Below are 12,455 nucleotides of genomic sequence, written 5' to 3' on the forward strand. Positions count from 1 at the left end.
AGAAGTTGAACAAGCACCGAAGTTTCGGTCGCTTTTGGTCAAAAAATCCCAGAAACCTGAGAAATGGTGTATGTCTACTAAAGTAAACAAGATATAAATCCATCCTGCTGTCTCCCGACAGACTGTAAGGACATTTTGTGTCTCACACAGAAGCCGGTAACTCAGTTTGAAGCCTGGAAAAAGTCAGCAATCCTCTGAACATTAATCAGGGAGCTACAAAGATCTTCGACTGAGAGGATGAGCCACTCCGCCCTGAAGAAAAGCGCTGTCAGCATGCAGAACTTAAAAAAGGGTTCTTCAAACTGAATGAGTCTTGCCTTCATAAACGATAAATAAATAATAAATCACTTCTAATAATTTCCGAAACACTGATCTGTGTGTTTTTTTCTCAATACATTTCAAGTCTAGAAAAAATCTAAAAGATTCAATTAAGCAAAACTTTGGACTGCGTTTATCATTTCATAAAGGATAAACACAGATAAATTAAACGTTAATGTGTACTGGTGTAATAGACTAAACCAAGGGTGTCAAAGGCCAAGATCGGCCTGCCAAAGCGGCCAACCCAGCTCACCAGGTGGCTTTGCAAAATTTCCAAATTGCAGAGAAGTCATTAATAACTCAATGCAGTGTTACTTTTGCTGTGGGGTGTACAAGCATTCCACATCCATCCATCCACCCACCCTTCTTAAATACTTGTGCAGTTAGGGGTTGCAGGAGGAGCCTGTTCTAGATGACATAGGGCAAAAGGTGGGGTGCACCTTGGGCAGGTAAGCAGTTCATCACAGGGCTAATACAGAGAGACAGATAATTATACACTCTCAAAAACCCAACTAGAGACAGTTAATCTGCATGTATGTTTGGACAGTATAAGGAAACTGTAGAAAACGCGTGCAGCCACAAGGAGAGCATGCAAACTAACTCCGAAAGGCCCCAAATGGCCAGGTGGTTTAAACCAGGAAGTTGTTTTTGCTGTGATGAAACAGTGCTAAACTGCACCCTGCATCGGTGTTGAAATATATGTAAATTTAAGATATTTCCAGATCTAAGGTTGAATCATAAGGAAGTAATGATGTTGTTCGTTACTGTTGAGGGTTTTGAGGGATTTTCTCCATCCTCTGTAATCCATACATTTTAGCATACATGTGCATGCAATGGTTTTGCTGGTCTCACCCATGGACTTGATCAGCTTGGCAGATGTGACCAGTCTACATGAACCACACTAAGTTTGTAGCCGGGGGGGACTATTAAGTGGTGACAGTTAAATTTGTGTCAACAAGATTAAAAAATGAGCATGCACACAACGATTCCACATATTGCACCACAGCATAAACTGGCAAAGGTCACTTCTTCAGGCTTCAAGTGTCGTTCACATTGCACCTGCGGAATGTGTAACACTTGCCATCAAAAAGCAGCGCTGACATGCAGATTATGTTATTTTATTATTTTATTTATGAGTAATCAGAAATATGACTAACATGACAGAAAAGAATGAATGCAGAACTAAAATGTAGTACCCCAATTTGTTATTCAAAGTGACAAAGACTGTCTTTTTTAGCTATTTATTCTAAAAAAAAAACTGATGTAAAAATCAAACAACACACAGTGAAAAGACTTCCATTCACTGAAAACATGTTTTTAAATCATAGCACTGAAATTATAATGTATTTAACTCAGTCTTGAGATACAAGTTATTGTCTTTTGTATGTTGATGAAGCGAATTAGACTAATCAAACTAATCAAAAGTGTTGTAAAATGTATGGTTGTCTTGGAGACTTTGCCATTTACGTGTCTAAATGAAGGTGTAAAGCAGTTTTATATGAAGGTAAATTTGTAATTTCGGGGTTTTTTTTGCATGCACAAAATAAATGTGCTGTGCTGTAACAAGTTTGTGTGCCCAGGAATGTCTTTGCGTCAGCGAATCAGTCGACATGACTCACCATTGCACTACTGCAAACTTTTTTTCTTTTAGCAGGAGCAGAGTGAGAACTCTTCACTCTTTTGTCCTTATTGACGGCACATGACCACAGCTCCGCCCTCTCTTTAACCCTCTGTGACTCAGTGTGGCAGTTCTGCAGCTCTGATTCACAGGAAAGTCGCGTGGAAAGAAAGTGAGAAATCAGATCAGTTCTGCTTTCATTTATTTCACCTGGTGTAAATTGCAGACGTGTTATGTTATCCATTAACCTGAAGACATTTGTAAGTTCAGGGACAGTTTTGATCAGCTGTTATCATGACTAAAATGAAATGCAGTTAAAAATGTTGGTGAACCAATAATATGTGTTTTTTTATAAATAATAAACAGCCATTTATGATCTTGTACAGATCATCGTTGAAGTCTGCTGTTGTAAATCTCAAGCGATTTGACAAACAGATTTTGATCCAGATTTCTGGTAGGTGTTTAAGAGAGCACTGCAGGTGGTCTCACTTATGAATTTAAAAACAAAAGGGCTGTAAAGAAGAAGGATTTTCCACAATTTGGCATCCCCAAAACTTATTCTTATTACTGGCTTATTTCCATGGCTGGATTAGCCTCTTTTTAGAGAAATGTGCAGGGTCCCTTTTGGCTTCCAGCTTCATCATTTCTGTGCAAGAAGAAGACGACCCTACATTAATCAACAGACAGAAAAAAAATTAAAACCATACAATATTTTAAAGAATTGTCTAATAAATTATAATATGATGGAGGTTTATTTGTTTACATAGAGAAATTAAAGCACAATTTTACAACCCCAACAGATTTTCTACTGAGAACTGATTAGACTATTTTATATAGAACCCAAAATAAAGGAAGCTTCAAAAGTAATTTGACCAAGAACAATTGGAAAAATTGATGGTTTGCTGCCCTGGAACCAGTTTTGGATCCTGGACAACACAGGATAAGGGCCACTGCCTGATCCACATAGCACCTAGCCTTCTGTGGGAAGAGGGCCCCCATAAAGATGGGCTCCTGTGCTTCACTTAAGGCCATGTGAAGTCCTGGTGGAGTTTCCCTTAGGAGAGCCTACCAGAGACAAATTGCTTTTGACAACACAGCTCATGGGAGCTGTCAAGTATCACAAACCCCTCTGATGCAATAAGGTGACAATCTACGCCCCAAAAGGAACCATTTTTCAGTTTGCTGATGATGCCTACATGGTGAGCTGATTTGGGCATATCCTAGCAGGAGGAGGCCCCCAAGCAGAACCAGGATACGCTGGAGAGAATATGTCTTTCAGCTGGTTTAGTTAATGTCCTGGTGTCATTCCAAAAGAGCTGGAGGCAAACAAAATCTTCAAATTCCACTTAATGATTTATTGGTCAAAAACCTCTTATAACTTATAAACTATGAGTCTTAGAAGCACAATGTGCATCAACAATACATAGAAATACATATAAAAAGATTTAAAATATCACATGACTTCTGACCTCTCCTTAAAGGTCAAGAATTCACTTGATGGTCAAAGTGATAATAATGATAATAATGCTACATGGAGCTATTTATCTTTCTCACTGACCTTGTTTGTGCTGACAACAGAAAATGCTATATGAGGATGATAACGATTATGTTATTTTATTAGAATTTGTTATTTACATTACAGTAAGAGGTTATAATTGTTTAAATACATAACATTTTTAATACACGCATAATTTTCCTGAATGAGTGGAAAGTTTTAGAAAATACCCAAAACTGTGACCTAAAGACTTTTGTCACTTGATAGTCATTACTAAATAATTAAGTGAATGCGATGTATGTGCTACAACATAAATAATTTAAAGTATATTAAATGGTAAATGGTAAATGGCCTGCATTTGTATAGTGCTTTTCTAGTCCCTAAGGACCCCAAAGCGCTTCACACTATACAGTCAGTCATTCACCCATTCACACACACATTCACACACTGGATTTCAGCACGTCAGATAACAAAAGCTTGGACTTTGCACTTGTTTTTACTGCACTGCTGACTTCTTAAATAAAAATAACATTAAAAAGAATAAATAAAACAAAGTGAACATATACAAAATTCAAAACTAATTCCACTTTTATCTTTTATCACTTTTATTATTTTTTAAGCGAAATGGACTGAAACTCTGCGTTCTGTCAATGTAAAGACATTAAACTATACATTTAATCCCCGTGATTTCTTATGATAAGAAAAAAAGAAGTGTTTCAACAGCAGGTCTCAGTTTTTCTACATGATAAATGTGTCAGTTACAGAAAACGTTCTGGTAGCTCATTGACCAGACTATCTTGTATTTATAAACCATGAAGTTAGGTAATTCAAAGGAAATGTTCCTGTTTTTTAAACCGAAATTTCTAAAGCAGGTAGTGTAAAACATAATAATAAATGCCATAAAACTTATGAAAATACACTTAGAAGTCCAAAATCCATGCACTCCTTTACATTTTCAAAAGCCTTCCACTGACCCGCTTGTAGTCTTTCACGGACCGATTCTGGCCCCTGGTCCTTATGTTTGACACCTATGAAGTGCAACCTGGTGTTGCTATAAATTTTTATTGATTAATATGAAAGAATTCAAATAAATAAAGTATTTACAGCTTATAAACCCATAATAAAGAAAATGGTGCCAACTCGATAATCAATAACAGAATCAGCGGATCGATTTTCCGAAATTTGCCGCCCTCGTTCAACTCGCGCCCCTCTTCCCCCCCTCCCCCGACTCTACCGCCTCCGGCTCGGTCGCTTGGCCGCTCTGCGCATGCGTTCTGCCGCTTCGAGAGAACAGTTTCGGCCTGTTCCGCGACCGCTCGGTCATTTTCGCCTCTTTGTTTTACTGATAGTGGATTTAACTCGGATTCAACCTAACATCCAACGGACCGTGCTGCTCCCAAACAGGTTAGTTCGTCTACCTGCACTTCTCCTCCTCATATGTCCGTGCTCGGCGGGTGTGTGGCCGGTTTACGGTCCCGGTTTGCACCCCCTCCTCTACATTTTTTGCTTGTCTCTTTCCGCTTGGTGCTACGGGGCACGCTATACGTGTTGTGTTATGTGCCTGTGTGTGCGTGTGTGTGGTAGTGGTGGTGGTGGTGGTGTATGACCGGGCCCTGCAGTTGTAGACCGGGGATGGGGGTTATTTTTGAGGAGGTAAAGTCTGCCGTAAAGGTGGCTTTAATGCTATCCGGGATGCACACGGTTAGCCGTCCCGGAGAGGAGGCTCTGGCAGCAGCCTGTCTGCCTGTCTCGTCATGTTTAAATGCTGTTGTTCTTCTAAACCAAACACCAGTTTTTGCTTCCCAGTGAACTGGAATGTTCTTGAAGGAAACAGCTCATGGTCCACCATTAGGCTCACCACCTCCAACACCTCCTCCCTCTCCTTCTCCTCCTGCTGTTGTTGCTGTCCAAAGTTCAGAGGAGGATCTGTGTGTGAGGTTCGGATTAAATGGAGACACAAAGTTGATGCCTTTTCTTTTCCCTCTGGGTGGATGTCGCCCCTCACAACCCTGCTCCTCCTGCTCCTGCTGCAGCAAACCCTGGGTGACATTGTGAGGGGGAAGGCGTGCAGCCAACAAGTCTGTGCAGCGCTTTTATTTGTACGTACATATGTGTATGTGTGTGTAGGGGGAGATGCGGATAAGGATCAGCTTTACACAAGCCTTTTAGTATGGTGGAGTCAGTTGGACTGAATCCAGGTTTAGATGCGAGGGTTTCCCTTAACTTTACACCACGAGGAGAATCTGCAGCCTGGGAAGCATGCTGTGGGTGATTGCAGGTTGTGTCTAGGTGAGAAGTGGGTCCAGTTTTCTTAGGAATTAATATGCACGGTCACAGACAAAGTTTTTGTGTCAAAACCTGTCAAATCAAGCCGTTTTTAAGTGTAACCAACCATCTTATTGTCAGAAAATGTGCTCTTAAATTGGATGCTAGCAGTGAGATTTATGTGCACATGCCTGTTGTCAGAATTTGGTTGAAAAATCAAAAAGCCTGATCACGTTTTCTTACATACATATGCCATATTTAGTTACAGTTAAAAGTTTGGTTAGTATTTAAAAAGAATGGTAAATGGCCTGTATTTGTATAGCGCCTTACTAATCCCTAAGGACCCCAAAGCGCTTTACACATCCAGTCATCCACCCATTCACACACACATTCACACACTGGTGATGGCAAGCTACATTGTAGCCACAGCCACCCTGGGGCGCACTGACAGGCAAATTCATTTTGAGAAATCTGCTCATGGTTCGGATGTTTGAGCAGAAATGCACGTGCACATTCCAGTATTCACAGTTTAGATAAGGGTAAAAAAAAAGGTTCAAAAGTCTGTGAAATCATGCCTTCGTTTTGTCTGCATTGGAGCCACCCTACTGTCAAAAAACCCACTCCTCACTTGCTGTTCGCACTAAGAGCTTTATGTGCACAAGCCTGTTGCCGTCTTCATCTGCTGGAGGGGAAACTTTGTCCTTTCTTACTTTAAATCTGAATTGAAAAGCAGGATTTTGCCTCTTTAAGAACAGATGAAGGCTGTCTTGGTCCAATATGCATCCTATGGCTAAGTGTAATGTAGTGTATAAAGTCTAGAATGGGAGAAATTGTTTATATTAAATTCTGAGAAGGTCATTTAACTTCTTTTTAAAACAGAAGTTATGAAAGACTGAATATTTGTTCATTTCTGTAAATGGTGTAAACAATCCTGTACAGCAGTCAGACGGAGAGTTTTGTAGTTTAACGTTTAAGTGTGACGTTGCTGTCTCACAGTGGAATAAGGTCATCACAGAAACCACTGTTACACACAGCGGCACATTTTTAAAATCGCTAAACAAACAAAAGCCAAAAAAACAAATTCAGCCTCCCTCTTGCATCGACGTCTAGACATCTTTTGATCTGCAGGTTACCAAATCAATGCTCATGCTGACTGTAAACCACAGGCCGTCAGACTGAGCAGACTTTTGTTGCACGGAAACCAGGGTGCTCATCATGCCAGTGATGAATTCAAGCTGCACCTTACAGCAACAGAAAGTTGACCTCACTGATGCCATTTGATTCAAAACGTTGCCTGATGTTGGATGGGTGAATAATTTCGCTGCTTTTCGGAGTCTTGATAGCTTTGATTCGCCTGAGATGTCTCTTCTAACCTGCAGCCAGTGTGCTTGTGTTTAAACAGCTGAGCTGCTTTCTGATGCTTTACATCATCACAGAGGGAAGAGATGCAGCATTTGGCAAGGCCAGGTTCTCCTTGATGGGGCTTTCACTCACTCTTTTTGTTTTCTTCTGCACTTCAGTTTAAAGTGAGTTGCTGCTATTGTCTGTCACAGCTCCAGCTTTTAATTTAGGTTGTAAAACACTTTGATTCACTTTAAATTAACTTCACTGAGCCTCTCAAACTGTGCTTGCATTTACCACATGGTATAGTTGCTTCATAGCACTCCACATATCCTCTTAGTGTCTACTTTCATATCGGGTTTCTGCTGACTTTGCAGGGGAACCCTAAATTACCTGCAGCTTTTCTTTAGCGCCGACCTCTGACCTGGATTCAATGACACCTAACGAGGTTTTCTAACGTTACAGTGAAATTTCTGCATTTTCATCAGTGGTTAATGGATACAAATGGCCAAAAGAACACGAAGCTTGACCTCTTTACCCCGAAACATGCATCTCTGCACTGTTTTAACAATGTTAATGGTCCCACTGGGCAGTCTGATAAAACTGTCCGCCCTGCAGGACAGGCGAGCAGTATACGACCTCTTAAAGCATAGCGCTTCTTGATAATGAGAAAACTCAATAGTAAGTGAAGGTCCGGTAGATATAGCATTTGTCTCTTTCCTTGGACAGGAAATGATCTCGGGCAGCTCTCTAAATGAGCTGCTGAACGACCGTGGAGAATCCCTCGCCTGCAAATCATGCTGCAGCTCAGCGAGGCTGATCTCACCCGCTTCAGCGCTACTTTCGCTTTTTCCTCCTTCACACGGTTTCTTTGAACATTCAGTAATGGGAAATGGACACAGTATCACCCCTTTGGTTCAGTCCTTGCCCATCTTTACAGGTCATATACCGGCAGCAGTCCTAATAGTGTGTGTGTGTGTGTGCAAGGTTCTACAGATACTGATAAGATGATGTGATACTGTTGGAATTTCAGGAAAAATTAAATTAGAGGTATCAGATGGGTGCAAAGCAGGATTGTGTGATTAGTTGGTGATTTTTGAAGTAGCAGAAGTTGAGGGAGGCTTACATTCTTTACAGGACAGCACCTCCTTTTTAGCTGCAGCTGTGTGCTTCATGGATGCCTCTGTGTCAAGGAAGAGGTGTCATTGAAATTAATGATCGCTGGGAGGGGAGCTGTCTTTTTATAATGCAGCAGTTGTCAGTCTGATGTGGCCTGAAAGCGCGGTCATGTCACCATTTAAACCTGCAAAATAACTTCCTAATTTTTAAGTTGAGAGAACGCTGATATAGTCCATGAAATCCTTATGAATTTGTCACATTCTGCTGTGGTTAAATGCACATTGGAGCCACACTGAAGTCTTCTTGATTGTAGTACCAACTGGCGATTTTGCTCTTTAGGGAAAGGTGCAGAACGAGCTGGTTGACCTGTTGGCTCAGGATGTTTCTGGCAGCTCATTAATGTGGCACTGTCATTTTCCGGTGCAGCTGTCCCAGTATCACATGTAGTACGCAGCAGGAAATAATCCACTTCAGCCATGCTCCATGTGGTTTAGGTGAGGGGAGGAGCCTGCATGGAGCATGCAGGCGACTGCTTACTTTTCACCCACTTGCTAGTGGTGAATGTGCCGGTCTATTAGCTGTGCTTTTTGTACACTGACTCATCCCAATATGGACTATGTAGAAGGATGCTGGCAGGTGAGATACCAGCTAATGTCCAACCCGACTGCACCGAACATCTGCGCTTTCACAACCACTCCAGTCATTAATTCCTGGAAAGACTCAGGGCTGCAGCGCATGTGTGCAAATGGCTCCAGAAAATTTAGTTTTCTAGTTTCTGTTTAATATTGAAAAACAGTACATTTAGCTTTAAACCAGGATTTCTTTGACCACAAGTCAAAACCAGTGTCTAGACACAAAAAATGAAACCAAATGAGATCGAAACTCAAGATGAAAGTTGAGGGTGTGTTTGTGCTTCAACTGCTTTATATTCTTCAACTAAGGGTTTTATTTTTCTCTTCTTTTATTGCTTTTTAAAAAGTCTTGCATAGGTCGTTTCACACAACAGGAGCTGTTGTTGTTACTTAATCACTAACAGCATCTTTTTCTAGTGTGATCAGATCTTAGAGTGATTACAAGCTGCTTTCACACATGAAGAGGAGGCACACACATCACACACATCAACAATCTCCTGCCAGGAATCTGCTGATATTTGTCAGTACTTATATTAATGCTATGATTTTTTTTTTATTTTTTACTCCTTATACTGAGGCGATCATTGTTATTCTTTCGCTAATAAACTAAAAAGCTGAGACAAAAATGTAACGCGAAATCAACACGAGGAATTGATGGTGCTGAACAGGCCAATCATAATTGCTGTGGGCTTCTTGGGAGGTGCACATCAGGGTACGATGCACAGTTCCTGCTGAAAATTGGACATGATGAGGAATGAGAATAGTAGTTTTGAATCCACATGTCTTGTCTCCTGGATACTCTACCCAGCAGAAGCCTCAAGTAAACCTAATGAGCTTTATAGTAGTGAGAAAGTCAGCTGTGACCAATAACCTGGCTATGTTCTCCTGACCTTGTCCAGATTTCAAGTCTGAAAGCAGTTTTATTGTAGCAACAGAATGGGACGCAGCGTCTGACATTCCCATGTTATTCTCCATAGATAACGTTAGCTAATGCAAACAGCAGCCAGATTCTTTGAAGAAAATTTAACATTTCCAACAAACCCAGGGTGGAACCAGGTGGAATTATCTATTTTGCAACACAATTTAGAAAGTAGTTTGTTTTCCTGTGTTGTTATTTACATAAGGGCACATAAAAAATCTCAGACTTTCTGGCAGACTTTTTCATTTATTGCATAAACACAGTGGGTTATCTGAAGCAGCCATAAGGCCAGAGGACAGAAGGAGACACTTAAAATCGGTACAGACTTGCAGTGAATGTTTTTGAAGCAGCTCGGTCTGCGCTGGCTCTGCTGATAAGATTCATGGCTGTGCTCAGGCTTTCGCAGATCCTATCTGTTCTATGTCAACATCTCAAATAGCTGGTTGTCAACAGGTGGTGTGAATTTAAATGGTTTGCTTTGCCTTTGTGTTGACATTAAAAACATTCCCTGACATGCTAAGTGCTGCATTCAGGTGGATGAAACGGCAAACAAAAGACGGGGCGCCTGTGTTTCACGTCCTCATTCTCCTTTTTGTCTTTAGTTATCTGCTTAAATGTAGATGACACGACCGCAAGTTTGTTTGTGTTAGAATAATTGGTTAAGTCGTTTGTAGTATTTCAGGATGCATGTAGCATAGTGACAGGGTAATAAACAAGCACAGCGCGGCTTCCAGACTCACTTGTTAGTTCAGCCAGTTTAATGAAGACAGGAAGACGGTGTACGTTAACAGCTCGGATGCACAGAGCTGCTCTGGAAAGGTTTCTCTTTCTGTGCTTTCAGTTGATGTCACCTTCCCTCTGGCAGCCATACTGCAGCTCTCCAGCTGCAGCTGACTGATTTGCAGAATATTTGGTAAATCTGCTGCACTTGTTTTCACTTGTAAATGATATTTTAGCACTCTGAGAGTGCAGACTTTGTATTGAGATCGAGTTCCTTTTGGATACGGGCTTGTGGCTCAAAGTTAGGAGTAACTAGCAAGTGGTTTGCAAGGTTAGGCAGCCAAAAAAATGCTAAACATTATATCCAACCAAGATCAATATTTGAGATGCTTGCTACACACCGAACAGGACTTTATTGTTAAAATATAAAGATGGCGATTAGGGCTGCCACGATTAGTCGACTAGTCACGATTATGTCGACTATTAAAATCGTCGACGACTAATTTAATAGTCGACGCATCGTTTGAAGCTTTGTAAGATCACAAAGGACGCAGGAATGAGTAGTAGGATTTAAGAGTGTAATAACGGACTGAAACAGAAGATGGCAGCACTGCATGTACAAGGATGCCAGCTGCCGTTAAACCCCGAAGAAGAAGAAGCTGTGTCCCAGAATTCATAGCGCAGCTGTCAACAATGGCGGCAGCTAGTTAGTTTTAATATTACTCTTATTATTCTTTCTGGGTCACAAAATAAACGTTTAACATATTTTCAGGCGAGAATGTAGCTGTGTAAACCTCAAATATCTGCTCAGTTTATCAGGACACCACATATTTTCAAAAGCGCTCCGACGTTTTCGGAGACGTCTGTTACCCACTAGCTCGTTAGCTAGCCGGGGGCAAGGCTAACTAGAGCCGTGAGAACACCGGACTCCCGGCAAATCGTTTTCAAACCCACCGCCGTCTTTCGCTAGTCAGGTTAAACATATATATAAGTCACTTAGATAACTTAAAAATGTTATTGTTTGGCTTTCTTTAGTATTTTATTTGTTCCTGAGTAAATCGGTTTGGCTGAGATTAAAGTTATAGTTTTTGCACAGCTAAAACTGTCAAGCAGACAGCTGATTATCAGAAGTGTGAGACGCTGGAGAATATACTCCGGTGTCCTGTTATATTTTAGAAAGCAAGGAGTTTATTAAACTTCACCGAAACAATCTGCAAATTTCATTAAAAATTAATAAACTACCATCTTGTCTTTATTTTTAGTTAGCACAAACACTTCAAGCTGTAAGCTAATGATAGTTATATAAGACCAGATGCTGCTGGTGCAATAAGCTGTACGTCCAATGGATGATGATCTGATTAGTCGACTAATCGCAAAAATAATCGGTGACTAGTCGACTATCAAAATAATCGTTTGTGGCAGCCCTAATGGCGATGCAGCTTTCTGGTTCACAAACCCAACTTTTATCTAAAGGTGCAGCTGTAAATCATTATGGTCATTATCCTCTGGAGTCCAGAGGCTCATTATTTAAACTCCTCGTAGCTGTATGCCATAAAGTTATGATCGGGAAAAATGCAATCAGTGGTTTTGCCAAGTAACCTTGAACACAGATATTTCTTAATATACACCAAAATATTCAGAGCAGCGATATCTGTATAGATAAAATACAGGTTCTCAAAGTATGCCCTGGGGGCCAGTGGTGGGACTTGGTAACGTTTTGTGTGGTCGGCAAGCTTGATGAGACTTTCTAACACTAACGTTACAGATGTTATCAAGCGATGCTAAAATAAAGGTACAAGGATGACAGTTAACTGCAAAAACCACAGCTTCTTTAACAGACACATTAGAAACACTGACTACATGCACTCAAAAGTTTCCCCATCCTCAAAGGTGAAGCTATAATTTATTTATTTTTTGGCCTTTTAGCCTTTATTGGATTGAGATGGTGTAGATCAGCGGACCCCAACCCCCGGGCCTCAGACTGGTACCGGTCCGTGAGTTGTTTGGTACCGGGCAGCGAGAGTTGAG

General features: G+C 40.9%; 1 protein-coding gene across 1 annotated transcript in view; it reads left to right on the forward strand.

Moving 5' to 3' along the window:
• Window positions 1–4,715: 4,715 nt before the first annotated feature.
• Window positions 4,716–12,455, forward strand: part of pcgf3 (polycomb group ring finger 3) — a 79,321-nt gene continuing 71,581 nt past the window's right edge. The window contains exon 1 of the mRNA XM_085360343.1: window positions 4,716–4,835. The gene's annotated coding sequence lies outside the window, so the exon portion shown is untranslated. The remainder of the gene's footprint in view (window positions 4,836–12,455) is intronic.

This window comes from Diplotaxodon limnothrissa, linkage group LG2 (assembly GCF_057381915.1).
Source record: "Diplotaxodon limnothrissa isolate DT_005_m linkage group LG2, D_limnothrissa_male_GT1.1, whole genome shotgun sequence".
Classification (NCBI taxonomy): domain Eukaryota; kingdom Metazoa; phylum Chordata; class Actinopteri; order Cichliformes; family Cichlidae; genus Diplotaxodon; species Diplotaxodon limnothrissa.